Source organism: Macaca nemestrina, chromosome 2, assembly GCF_043159975.1.
Source record: "Macaca nemestrina isolate mMacNem1 chromosome 2, mMacNem.hap1, whole genome shotgun sequence".
NCBI classification, from domain to species: Eukaryota; Metazoa; Chordata; class Mammalia; order Primates; family Cercopithecidae; genus Macaca; species Macaca nemestrina.
In genome coordinates this window covers 178,667,738-178,681,328 of record NC_092126.1, presented here as the reverse complement: position 1 = coordinate 178,681,328, position 13,591 = coordinate 178,667,738, and the positions used below count along the sequence as shown (strand labels likewise).

The following is a 13,591-nucleotide window of genomic DNA, read 5'->3' as shown; positions in this document are numbered from 1 at the left end:
AAATAATTTTCTGTACTTTATAAATTACCAAGTCTCAAGTATTCTATTATAGCAGCACAAACAGATTAATGACATCACTAAGGATGTGACATAAGAAATTTCTTTTTTTCTATTCTATTAGAGGTAAAACTTTATTTTCTTGCAATTATGACATACCTTGTTCTTTTAGAAAGTTTCAGGTTCCATTTTCACTGCCTCTCTTTTCCAAACCTTGACCAGATCCTTGATGTGTGGCCACAAGGTTATATAATAGAATAATGGCTTTGAAGTCTAAAAATTATGATTTCCTATTATAATTTCTCAGTAACTTTGTGGAACAGAACAGGTTTCTAAACTGTGTTGAGTAAAATCTTCATAATATAAAAACTGAGGGTGTAGATATAGGTGGTGTTGTGATATTTAGCCCCAAACTGGTACAAATAGTAGGCACTCAATAATGTGAGAGGTGATATCTTATTACCAAACATCTTAAGTATAACCAAATATGAGACATATATAGTTTAATAATAAACTTCAGGAAATATGTTTATGTACATGATGTTACCATGGACCAAGTCTAGTCTGAATTTTTACTGGAGTTCGATATTAGTCTAGTAACAATAAAAGATATAATGTCTCCGCTCTCAAGTGGCTCCAAGTGTAGTGGGAAACACAGGTAATGAAAAAAAAATAGTTATACAACAATATGCTACAATAATGGTAAGAGCAGAGTGTTATGGGAACACAGAGAAAGAAACAATTAACTTTCCAGGGTCAGAGTAACCTCAGATAAGATAATTTAGAGGAACAATTAATTTAAAAAAACCCACAATTTTCCAAAGAACAGGTAATTCTATTGTGAGCTCATTAAACAAAGACAATACTAAAAGCCCAGAATTTTCCGTAAGCTAGAATATAACTAGCTTCCACTGTAGCATAAAGACCCAGAACCATGACAGCACTTTCTTTAGTATTAATTTATTATTAATTTTATGATGTGATATATAGGTAAACAAGTGAACTTGAAAGATGAAAGGCCAACATTGCTGACTTAAAGAGCACTGAACTCCTTATCGGAAAACAGTGACTTTGACTACACACTTTGAGAATAGATCACATGAGTCTTAATTTTATGAAATGTCTCAAATCTTGGCTTGGTGCCATCACTGATTTTTATTTGAAGTCACATGCTAAAAAAGAAGAAAAATAAATAATTATAAATATCATCAAAGAAAGAAAGGCAGGAATTTTTCCATGAACAACAGGCCAGAATTCCAACATCATAGTAGCACAAGCAAAGGTATGAGAATGTCACCAGAGTTTAGTGAGTTTACATAGATTTACCTCAACTTTTTCTGTGTTTAGTGGATTTAAAGAGAATTGCATGAAATTAAATAAGTGTCTAAAAGATATTAAGGAAAATTATATTTTTTCTTTCAAATTTTAAATTACGAGAAGATAATTGAAAAAAAATAAGTCTTTGAGACCCACAGAATGTGCAACACCAAGTGGGACACTTATGTAAGCTGTGGACTTCGGTGATGATGATGTGCCAAAGTAGGTTCATTAGTTGTAACCAGTATATCACTTTGGTTGGGATGTTGATAATGAAGGGGTTGTGCATATGTAGGTACAGGGGCATATGGGAAATCTGTGTACCTTCCTATTAATTTTGAGGTGAGCCTACCACTGTTCTGAAAACATAAAGTCTTAAATCTAAAATAAAAATGTTTCTATAGCCATTATTTTCCATCCCTGTGCCTGTTTTCTTAACTCTGAAATAAGATGGTTTTATCACCATTCTAATTCTACAATTTATTTCTATTTCTAGAAAACTAAGACTTTCAGCATCACCAGCCACATTGTCCAGTTTTAAAGAGCCATGGAAGCACTTCCTCCATTACAGATTAAGTGAGCCATGATAGTGGAATAATTTTTTAAATTGCAGTGATTTGAGCTTTTCCAAAAATTGCAGGATAGTTATTTTTTATTTCTGTTGAGTTGAGGTAGATTGTTTTAAAATGCAATGATGCAATGGATACATACATTGAAATAATTACAAAGGTTATTTTATTTTTATTTTTATTTATTTATTTTTATTTATTTTTTTGAGACAGAGTCTGGTTCTGTCACCCAGGCTGGAGTGCAGTGGCACGAACTTGCTTCACTGCAAGCTCCGCCTCCCGGGTTCACGCCATTCTCCTGCCTCAGCCTCCCAAGTAGCTGGGACTACAGGTACCCACCACTATGCCCGGCTAATTTTTTGTATTTTTGGTAGAGACGGGGTTTCACCGCGTTAGCCAGGATGGTCTCGATTTCCTGACCTTGTGATCCACCCATCTCAGCCTCCCAAAGTGCTGGGATTACAGGCGTGAACCACCGCGCCCAGCCTACTAATGCTATTTACAAACTTGCTATCTTTACAACAGTTCTAGTTATTAAATGCACATTATGTGCTTCTCATTGTCATTCTCTTTACATATTTCATTTCATTTCATTGCCACAGCCATCTTATTAGGTAGGTATTATAACTGTTTCTATTACAAGATGATGAAAGTAAGACTCAGAAAAATGGAAGTGATTTGTCAAAAACATAGAATTAATTCATATCCCAGGCACAATTTTAAGCTGAGTCTTTTTGATTGTATACCACCAATCACTTCTCTTAATCATGACCTTCAGATGTAGCAGTAATAGAAGAGTTTATTTATAGTTCTGGATTGTTTGGATGTTGCCCTAAGAGCTTATTACATTTGTGGACAGTAAAATAATAGATATTTCTAATCGTAAGCCATTTATATTTGTGATAATGTATGTATAATAACTCCATGAAGTCAGACACTCGGTCTGGCTCTACTATCATAGTTTCCACCATAAGTTGAAAACACCTGGCATACAGTAAGCCTGCAATAGGCACATAATGTACACATTCACCAAATCATTGAATTTTGCTGGACTAACAACAGCATCGAAAAGGAAAGTTTAACTCAACAGAAATAAAAATACGATTTACTCATCCTTTGTTCAAGGATACTCATGCAAGTCCAAAGATAGGCATGGATTTACAAGCACAACCCAAATTACCTTAATAACACAGCAATAAAATCCAATCACAATTCCCTACAGAGATTTTGCACTCCAATGACCAGTGATTAGAACTGTCCTTCCATTCAAGCACATTAATTGTATACTTTGCATCCAGTAGTGACTCAGAAGTCTTAGGTTTCCCTAAATGGATGGTATTACCTTAAAAAATTAAACAATGAAACAAATGTAATTCTCATGTAGAATAAGCAAGTAACAATGGCAGCAGTAGACCCAAGGTGCTTGGTTGTTAATATTAATCTAACACTCCCTCAACCATCATACGCTACTGTGGCTATATAGAACCTATTGGCAGTCTGAATATAACTTTTAAAAAAGACTCTTCCTTAAACAATTAAAATAAAGAGAAGACTTCTCACCACAAAATGTTCATGCATGCAAAAAACCTTATTTGTTTTTCATAACCAATAGAAAATTGTTTTTTTTGTTTGTTTGTTTTTTTGTTTTTTTTTTTGTTTTTTTTTTGAGACGGAGTCTTTGCTCTGTCACCCAGGCTGGGGTGCAGTGGCGCGAACTCGGCTCACTACAAGCTCCGCCTCCTGGGTTTACGCCATTCTCCAACCTCAGCCTCCCGAGTAGCTGGGACTACAGGCGCCCGCCACCTCGCCCGGCTAGTTTTTTTTGTACTTTTAGTAGAGACGGGGTTTCACCGTGTTAGCCAGGATGGTCTCGATCTCCTGACCTCGTGATCCGCCCGTCTCGGCCTCCCAAAGTGCTGGGATTACAGGCGTGAGCCACTGCGCCCGGCCCGAAAATTGTTTTTTTTTTAAAAAAAAAAAAGCTCGCTTGGTCCCAGATTTCCACAAATATGTTTACTCCCTCCACCAAAGTCCATATTTCCAAATTGTCTGTGTTACAAATTAGATCTAAACAATATTTCCTATGAAGTTTTATCTAATAGGAATACTAGACCTTCAGTTCTATGAGACATTTCTTACCTGTCGGTTTTAAGAGAGGGGGTGATATCTCTATGATGTTCCCAGGTTTGCTCAGGGTTGAACTGGCTTATTAAAAATTCCTGGCCAGGCTCAGTGGCTCACGCCTGTAAAAGCACTTTGGGAGGCCAAGGCGGGTAGATCAACTGAGGTCAGGAGTTCGAGATCAGCCTGGCCAACATGGTGAAACCTCGACTAAAACTCTGCTGAAAATACGAAAATTAGCCAGGTATGGTGGCACATGCCTGTTATCCCAGCTACTAGGGGGGCTGAGGCAGGAGGATCACTTGAATCTGGGAGGCGGAGGTTGCAGTGAGCTGAGATCATGCCATTGCACTCCCGTCCAGACAACAGAGCCAGACTCTGTCTCAAAAAAATAAAACATAAAATTCCATATTGACTTGCATTAATATAAATTAGTAGGTAGAGAACACAATCCAGCACAAAGTACAAATTTTTATTCAAATAATTCTATTAGCATAATTATCTTTTTTGAGGAAATTAAATGTACATTATTATACTTGATGTGCCACAAATTATAAAAGCAAAAAATTTCACTTGTAAGGTTCTGCAGTTCTCCAGTGATTAGCCATATTGTACCCTGGAAACTAAAATTAAATACATAAATTAAACCAGTGGGGGAGATAATAACATTGTAAAGGGGGTCCAGATTTACTACAGCATATTGTACCTGAGGCTCAGCCTTAGAAGAGCCACTGTGGGTTCAGTCACACAAGAATCAAACCTGGTTTCCCATAGATCTGAGCTAGTGACTCAGATAATCACTTAGCATGGCACTCCACTAAAGGAAAATTCTATCTCTGATCAAATCGTATTTATGCAAATAGGTCTCTTCTGCCTACTTTCTGAACATTGTTCAGTCCCTTAATCTTGTGATACTCAGGGTATGAATTCAGCAGCAAGGTGTTACATAAATTCAGCACTACGGTTAATATCCTTTCCAATTTATACAAATGGAACTTGCGGCTCTTAGTTTTCTAAAGTCCTACACATATAGAGACATAACAAGGATGTTCACTGGAAGTAGCTTTTTGTTGAATTTATAATATTTGTATTAGCTACATTTAGTGATAATTGCTCCCCAGATGATAAGCCTAGGGAGTACTCAGTCTACTAGCTAATGATACTTAGTTGGATGGAAAGATCAGTCTGATACTAAGCTTAAAAGCAAATGAATAAAAAGAAACTTGAAGTTCCCATAACGTTTTATTCCCTTCTGCATAGTCATTCTTTCTGATAAGATGGGAGATAAGTAACAAAATAACACCATGTATTAGGTTTTTCTTTGTGAGCCCCAGGCACATAGTGAAACTCAATTTAAACACAAATTCTCTCACTCCAAAAGACAAAATGGGTAGGAGTAGGAGGCTGTCTCCCCAGTAATGTTGGTATCATAGCTTCATCCAATATTCCCCAGCAATACCTGAACACCCAGCCCACAGATGTTCATTTCAGCCACATGTTCTTTTTAAATAAAATCTGCAATACTAGAGTAGGAGAGATTTTATGGTATAAGCTAATAATAGTAATTATTATTATTAATAAAAAAGATGAATAATAAAAAAGGAAGATAATAAAAAATTAAAAATCAGCAGCAAATGTGACAATCTTTTGATGTCATTTCAAGGCTCTCCAGAGAGCATTCTTCATTAAAGAGGCAGAAACAACTAGTGCTAGCACAAAGGATGCATGGCGGCAGGTATGGAAGCTACAATTGGGTCCAATATCATGGGCATAGACTCACCAAGTTAGGAGATACTGCTGTTGTCTAATGCCCAACCTGCCAGCAACAGAGACCAATGCTGAATCCTTGACAGACACCACATCTCAAGGTGACTAACCAGCCTATTGATGGTATTTTGAAATTCAGTTCTGGAGGAGTCAAGAGATTTATTTTGACTGGATACAATATATATTCTGTGTATGGATTTACTTGCCTTTTCTGCCCACAGAACCATTGTTTGAGACTTTCAGCATATTTGATCCAACAGCATGGGGTCCTAATAACATTATAACAAAAAAGATGCAAACGTCACAGCAAAGATTTGTGGGCTTGTGACCATAATGTTCAAGTTGTCCCATCACATACTGTATCAACCAAAGCTGTTGGCCTGATAAAGCTAGAGAATAGAATTTGATGACACAATTCAGGTACCAGCTTGAAGATGATACCCTGAAAGGGAGAGAACCATCCTCCAAGATGTAGTATGTACTCCTATGAGTGATCCTTATATGATATAATGTCTCCAATAGCAAAGATGTTGCTATGGTATAAATGTTAGTGTCCTACCCCCCATCAAATTTATGTATTGAAACCTAATCACAAAGATGATGCTATTGGAAGGTGGGTTAGGGGAGGTGATTAGATCATGAAGACAGAGCTATCATGTATTGAGTTAGTGCCCTTATAAAACAGTCCCCAAAAAGCTGCTTTGCCCTTTTACACCATGTGGAGGACACAGTGAGAGAGTGCCATCTGTGAACCAGGAAATGGGTCCTCAGTGGACACTGAATCTGCCAGTGCCTTGATCTTGGACATCCCAGCTTCCAGAACTATGGGCAATAAATTTCTGTTGTTTGTCAGCCACCTAGTCTACAGTATTTTGTTACAGCAGCCTGAATGAGCTAAGACAGATTTAGTCCATGCTTTCATATTAAGAAGTAAGTGTTCTGCTATAACAAATACCTAAAAATGTAGAAGCAGCTTTGAAACTGAGTAATAGGTAGAGGTTGGGAGAATTTTGAGCTGTATGCTAGAAAAACCCTACATTGTGGTGAACGGGCTGTTACAGATGATTCTCATGAGGGCTCAAAAGCAAAGGAGGAGATTTGTAGAGAAAGCCTCAGTCTTCTTAGAGACTACATCCGTGTGAACACAATGTTGGCAGAAATATAGAAATATGGACAATAAAGTCTATTCTATTGAGGTCTTAGAGTGAAATGAAGAACATATTACTGGAAACTAGAGGAAAAAGCAATCTTTGTTGTTAAGTAACACAAAACTTGGCCAGGAGGGTGGCTCATGCCTGTAATCCCAGCACTTTGGGAGGCCGAGGTGAGCGGGTCACAAGGTCAAGAGATCAAGACCATCCTGGCCAACATGGTGAAACCCCGTCTCTAAATACAAAAATTAGCTGGGCATGGTGGTGCACGCCTGTAGTCCCAGCTACTTGGGAGGCTGAGGCAGGAGAATGGCGTGAACCTGGGAGGCAGAGCTTGCAGTGAGCCGAGATGGCGCCACTGAACTCTGGTCTGGGCGACAGAGTGAGACTCTGTCTCAAAAATAAATAAATAAATTAATTAAAAAATATAAATTTCAACCTGTGACTGGCAGCTGTGCACTTTAGGTTCTGTGTTGAGATAATCAGCTTGCAAACAAAGCCGTCACTATTTAACAAGTACAGTTGATCCTGTGCATCAGGAGCAGGTATGGCTGCTGTTTCACAACGTGAGGAAGTTAAGACTGGCAGCTAGGTGAGCCCACTGGGTGTTCCTTTTTATTCCTTTGCTCTCATTTAAATGATATAAGAAGAAGTGCAATAGCCACAACCTGAGTCACATGGTGACTAGGGGCTAAGTTCTCCCATGGATTATGGTCTGAATTATTTGATTTCAGAGGAACTAACCATGAATGGATAACAGAATAAATAAATAATAAATCATGAGCATCAATTGTAGTCTCAATACCAGCTGCAGCTGCAGAGGATGCAATGTATCCCACCAGCAGTCCTCTTACAAATTTCTCTCAGGAAGACAGCCCTACCAGAATCTTGAAGGAGTTGCTCCCAGAAATAATACAAACAAATGGATCAGAGTAGTGCATAGTGTGGACTTCACTAGATGCTTTGCTGCTGCTCACATTCCCTAATTCTTTAAGGAGTGAAGAACTCATTTGCTCAAGCTTCTAGAATTAAGTAGTTGATGTAGCCTGGACTCCTTTCCTTAATGTGGGAAAATTCTAAATATCATCCTACTCCAGAGCTGCTTGTGGGATTAAATGAGTCCTTTGTTGTGACTGCACCAAAGCCCAATGTCCAATGTCTCTCTCTGACCATTCCTGTTTTCTTTAGTCTCCCACAGTGTTGATTTTTTTTTAAATCCCACATATAAATATCTACCTTAGAATCTGCCTCACAGGAAGATGTACCTATGGGAATGATAATTATAAGAAACTAATACCAAAGTTCACATTAGTTTCCTAGAGCTGTCATAATTTCCCACAAACAGACTGGCTTAAAACAACAGAAATTTATTTTCTTGGAGTTCTGGAGTCTAGAAGACCAAAACGAAGGTGTCAGAAGGCATGGTTAATACTGCAGGTTTTAAGATAGACTCTATCTCATGCTTTTCTCCTAGCTTCTGGTGCTTGCTGGCATTTGTTGGTATTCTTTGGCTTGTAGGAACATTATACCAATCTCTGCCTCCATTTTCTTACTGCCTTCTTCTTTATGTGTTGCTGTGTCAAGATTTCATCTTCTTATAAGGAAACTGGTTTTTGGATTAGGCTCCACTAGAATTTAGTATGACCTCATCTTAACTTGTTTGCATCTACAAAGATTCTTTGTCCAAATAAGTTCACATTCTGAGCTTCCCGGTGGACATAAACTTCAGAGGGACTCTATTCAGCCCAGTACACAACAACAGAATAAAGAAGAAAAGCTATCTGATAATCTCAATCAATGCAGAAAAAATATATACAAAGTCAATAACAATTCATTATTGATAAAAATTTTCAGCTAAGAATAGAACATATTTGACTTGATAAACATCATCTCCATAAAACTTACAGCTAACATCATAATTAATAATGAAATATTGAGTGTTTTTCCTAAAATAGTGAATAAGTCACAAAAATATCTGCTTCACCTATTTTTAGCAATGTGGTGAAAACGAAGAAGTAAAACTCTCTTTATAACAGACTTTATTGTTTCCATAGAAAATTTTAAGAAATCTGCAAAATACTAGTGGGACTAATGAGTGAATATAGCAAGTTTGTCAGATGTAAAGCCCGTATAAAAATGTATTTGTATTTCTCTAATATCCCAGCAAGTGATTGAAAAATAAAATTAATTTTAAAACACTACGATTTATAATGAAGACATAAAATACATAGAAGAAATCTAATATTACATATGTAACAATTTTACATCAAGCTGAAAACTTATGCACTAAAACTATAGATATGTAAATATCTAATAAGTGTAGAAATGTGTCATGTTTATTAATTAAAAGACTGAGTATTATTGGCCAGGCGTGGTGGCTCACACTTGTAATCCCAGCACTTTGGGAGGCCTAGGCTGGCAGATCATGAGGTTAGGAGATCGAGACCATCCTGGCTAACATGGTGAAACCCTGTCTCCACTAAAAATACAAAAACTTATCCAAGCATGGTGGTGGGCGCCTGTAGTCCCAGCTACTCGGGAGGCTGAGGCAGGAGAATGGCATGAACCTGGGAGGCAGAGCTGGTAGTGAGCCGAGACTGCGTCACTGCACTCCAGCCTGGGTGACAGAGCAAGACTCCGCCTCAAAAAAAAAAAAAAAAAAAAAAAAAGACTGAGTACTGTTAAGCTGTGAATACTCTTCTAAATGATATTTAGATGGACTAAAATCCCAAGTAACATGTCAGCAGGTTTTCTTCAGAAAAAATTAAGAAGATAATTATAATAAAGTTGAAGACTCACATGACTTGATGTATCAGTTAAGGTTCTCAAAAAAAAAAAAAAAAACCAGTAGGATGTGTGTAAATATATTAGGGGGTTTATTATGGGAGTGGAGATTGACAAGTTATACAATAGGGTGTCTGCAAGCTGGAGAACCAGAAAAGCCACTGGAGTAATTCAGTCTGAGTGTGAAAGTTTGATAGCCAGAGGAGTCAATGGTGTAATTCTCAGTCTGAGGCCCAAGGCTGAGGTGATGGACAACACTGGTATAAGTCCTGGCCTCCAAAAGCCTGAAAACCTGGAGGTCTGATGTCCATCAGCAAGAGAAGGTGAAGCTATCTTCGCTCAAGGAGAAACAGCAAAATTCAGCCTTCTTCTACCTGCTCTTCTGTCTGGACCCTCTAGAGATTGGATGATTCTCCATGTTGGTGAAGGTAGAAATTGTTTACACTATATACTGATTCAAATGCTAATCTCTTCAGAAAACACCCCCAAGACAGACACACCCAGAAATAATGTTAGTTTTTAATTAATTAATTTTTTTTTTTTTTTTTTGAGATAGAGTCTCACTCTGTTGCCCAGGCTGGAGTGCAATGGCACAATCTCGGCTCAATGTAGTCTTGCTTCCTGGGTTCAAGTGATTCTCCTGCCTCAGCCTCCCAAGTAGCTGGGACTACAGGCATGTTCTACCATGCCCAGCTATTCTTTTGCATTTTAGTAGAGACGAGGTTTCACCATGTTGGTCAGATTAGTCTTGAACTCCTGATCTCAGGTAATCTGCCTGCCTTGGGCTCCCACAGTGTTGGGATTACAGGTGTGAGCCACCATGCCTGACCCAGAAATAATGTTTTACCAGCTATCTGGTCATTTATTCCAAGAATCAAGTTGACACATAAATTAACTTACAAGTTTTGCTGTTACTCAAGGTAGCATACAGCAGGTATAACTGCTGTACAAGAGGCATAACTGGTATACATCAGACAAACAGATGAATGGGACAAAATAGAAATCATGGAAATAAATTTACACAGACACCAACTATTCAATAGGAAAATAAAATACTTTTTCAGCAAAACAAAAATTTAGTAACTTTATAAATTATTATATAAAATTAATCTGAACCTCTACCTCATACCATACACAAAAATTAATTCAACAGCAATCGTAGACCCAAATCTATGTGAACAAAAACTATTAAGCTACAAAGAACACAAGACAATGATATATTAGGTTAAAAATAAGATAATCATCAATTGAATTTAATCAAAATTAAAAGCTTTCCTCTTCAAAATTCATCATTACAAAAATGAAAATTAAGTGAGAAACTGGGAAAACTTTATGTTCAATACATATACTGAGAAAGAAGTTGTACCCAAAAGGTTTAAAGAACTTTTACAAATTAACAACAATATAAAGATGCAAAAATAATGTACAAAAGATTTAAACAGATACTTCAAAAAGGAAGATCCAGTAATTAATTTAAAACATTATATTAAAATGTCCCCAGCATCATTAATCATCAGGGAAATAATTGTTTGGGATAAGAGAAATGCATATTAAACACAAAGAGTTTCATTGACTAAAATGGAAACTTTAAGATAGACAAATAGTACTGATAAAAGATGAAAAATGCTACAATCATTTCGAAATATTGTTGGGTATTTTCTCACACCCTAACTTACAAATGTTTACCTTATGATACAGAATTCCACTCATTTACCAAAGAGAAATTTAAAATATGTACACAAAAATATTAGTACCAAAATCTTTCTAGTCGCTCTGGTCATAATCTACAATAATCAAGACAGTGTGAAACTGGACAGGTGACAAATTGTTCAAATAATGGTTGCTTATCTAAAAGAAAGTCCATTTAATAGGGAAGATTTTTTCAAGAAATAGTGCTGGAACAATTTTACAAATGTAGTCAAAATAGCTCGTATTTCAGATACAAGCTATTTTGACTACATTTGTAAAGATTCTGCATTTTTAGCAGAAGAAGAGTTAAACAAGTTGTTGTATACAGTGGAATTCTACTAACCATTTAACACAAGGAATGAAGTTTTTGTTATATGTGAGAACATGAATGACTCTCAAAAATAGTATTATGAGTAAAAGAAATCAGGAGCAAAAGAGAAAATATTGTGTAACATAATTTACATGAAGCACAAATAGGAAAAACTAATCCATGAATGTCAGAAATAAGCCAAATGTTTGCCTACAAACAGTTGGGGCTAGGGGTTGAGATTGACAAGAAAGGCTCAAAAGGGAAATTTTTGGGCTTATGGAATTACCTATATCTCAATTAGGATGTGGGTTACATGGATATATGTTTGTCAAAACTCTGAATTGTCCAGTTAAGATCTTTGCCTCTGCTACATATAAATGTTCTTCCCAGTGAAATCAAAGAAAATGTGCAAAAAGTATTCTAACTTTGGAATGCAAACTTAACAATAAAAAAATTTATATTATACCAAATTTATATTATACCAAAGTAATCTTTAAGTGGAATACGGAAATTTCAAGTAGAAATAATAAATGGATTCGAGGAGTTTTACAAGTAATCTCAATAATAAAAAATGAACTATTGGACAAAGATTTCAATTTCTTGCTGATTTGACCTGAAAACTTGTATCAGTGATGGTAACATAATATGCCACAACAAGAACACTGATGACCCTAAGGTCAGAATGGTTTATGAATGTCATGAATTTAAGCAGTATTTAAGATTAGCTATTGCACAAAAGAAACTCTTAATTCTCTGTTCACACTTGAAAAATAATTCCGAGAGCTTTTCTCATATTTGACAATTCTGAAATATTATCTTACATTATCAGTAATAAATAATGAAGCAGAAATAAACTTTTCTAAACTATCAATATTAAGGAACAATTTCAGATCAACCTTGATAGAGGAAAGACTTAATTATCTTTCTATTCTCCACAGAAGATGATAGTACAATGATATTTATAATATAAAAAAGCAATCAAAGAGTATGCTGCCAAAAATGCAGGAAAGATGATTATAGATGTCTGTTAGGTCTTTAATTAATAAATATATTAGGTTATTCTGCATTTTGTGATGCAGTATATTTTAGCATTTTTTAATTTGCAGTTTGTTATGGTTTCACATTTTAAAAACATATTTACTTCCTATTCAATTTTACAATCATAATTTTATCATCTTTTTTCTTAATAAGGATACACAAAATGACATAAGATTTAATCTCTGTGAAGCCTAGATCTGTCTCTGCTACAACTCTGGACTACCACTTCTTTCAAGGGTCAGTCTTACAGGTGACAATAACCCATCGTTACATTCCCAGGGTGCTGCACCACTCCTTGTTAAGTGTTCTTCCCACTCCTACTCCAACCTCCCACCAACTACTCCTCTCCATAGCTTCCCTATTGCATTAATAGATTAATTCCACTTGAAACACTTGAACCTAAAGTTCAAGAACAGTGTTATGATTTTCTTACCATCTCATCTCCCTCTAAACACACAATCCACACTATGCTTTTGAGATAGGAGGTGGGACTTGACTCTGCAGGTGGGACTTGGAAACCAGACCAAATTGAGGTCTAGCTACAACAGGTCTGGAGCAGAAGCATCATCTCCATAAGACACACCCACCAGTGTGCCATGTCAGTTTACCACTGCCATGGCAACTTTCCATGGCAATGACCTGACAACATGGAAGTTACCACCCTCATTCTAGAAACTTCTGCATAAGCCACCCCTTAATTTGCATATAATTAAAAGTGGGCATAAATATTAGTGCAGAACTGCCTCTGATCTGCTAATCTTGGGCACACTGCCTATAGGGTAGCCCTGGTCCTCATGGAGCAGTACCTCTGCTGCTGTTGTACACTACTGCTTCAACAAAAATTGCTG

At 36.6% G+C, this 13,591-nt stretch overlaps 1 long non-coding RNA gene across 1 annotated transcript in view; it reads right to left on the bottom strand.

Annotated features, from left to right (window-relative positions):
* The window catches only part of LOC139361801 (uncharacterized), a 39,818-nt gene extending 26,501 nt beyond the window's left edge, over positions 1-13,317 (bottom strand). The window contains exon 1 of the long non-coding RNA XR_011619444.1: positions 13,177-13,317. This is a non-coding gene — a long non-coding RNA (uncharacterized lncRNA). The remainder of the gene's footprint in view (positions 1-13,176) is intronic.
* Between the last annotated feature and the right edge of the window lie 274 nt (positions 13,318-13,591).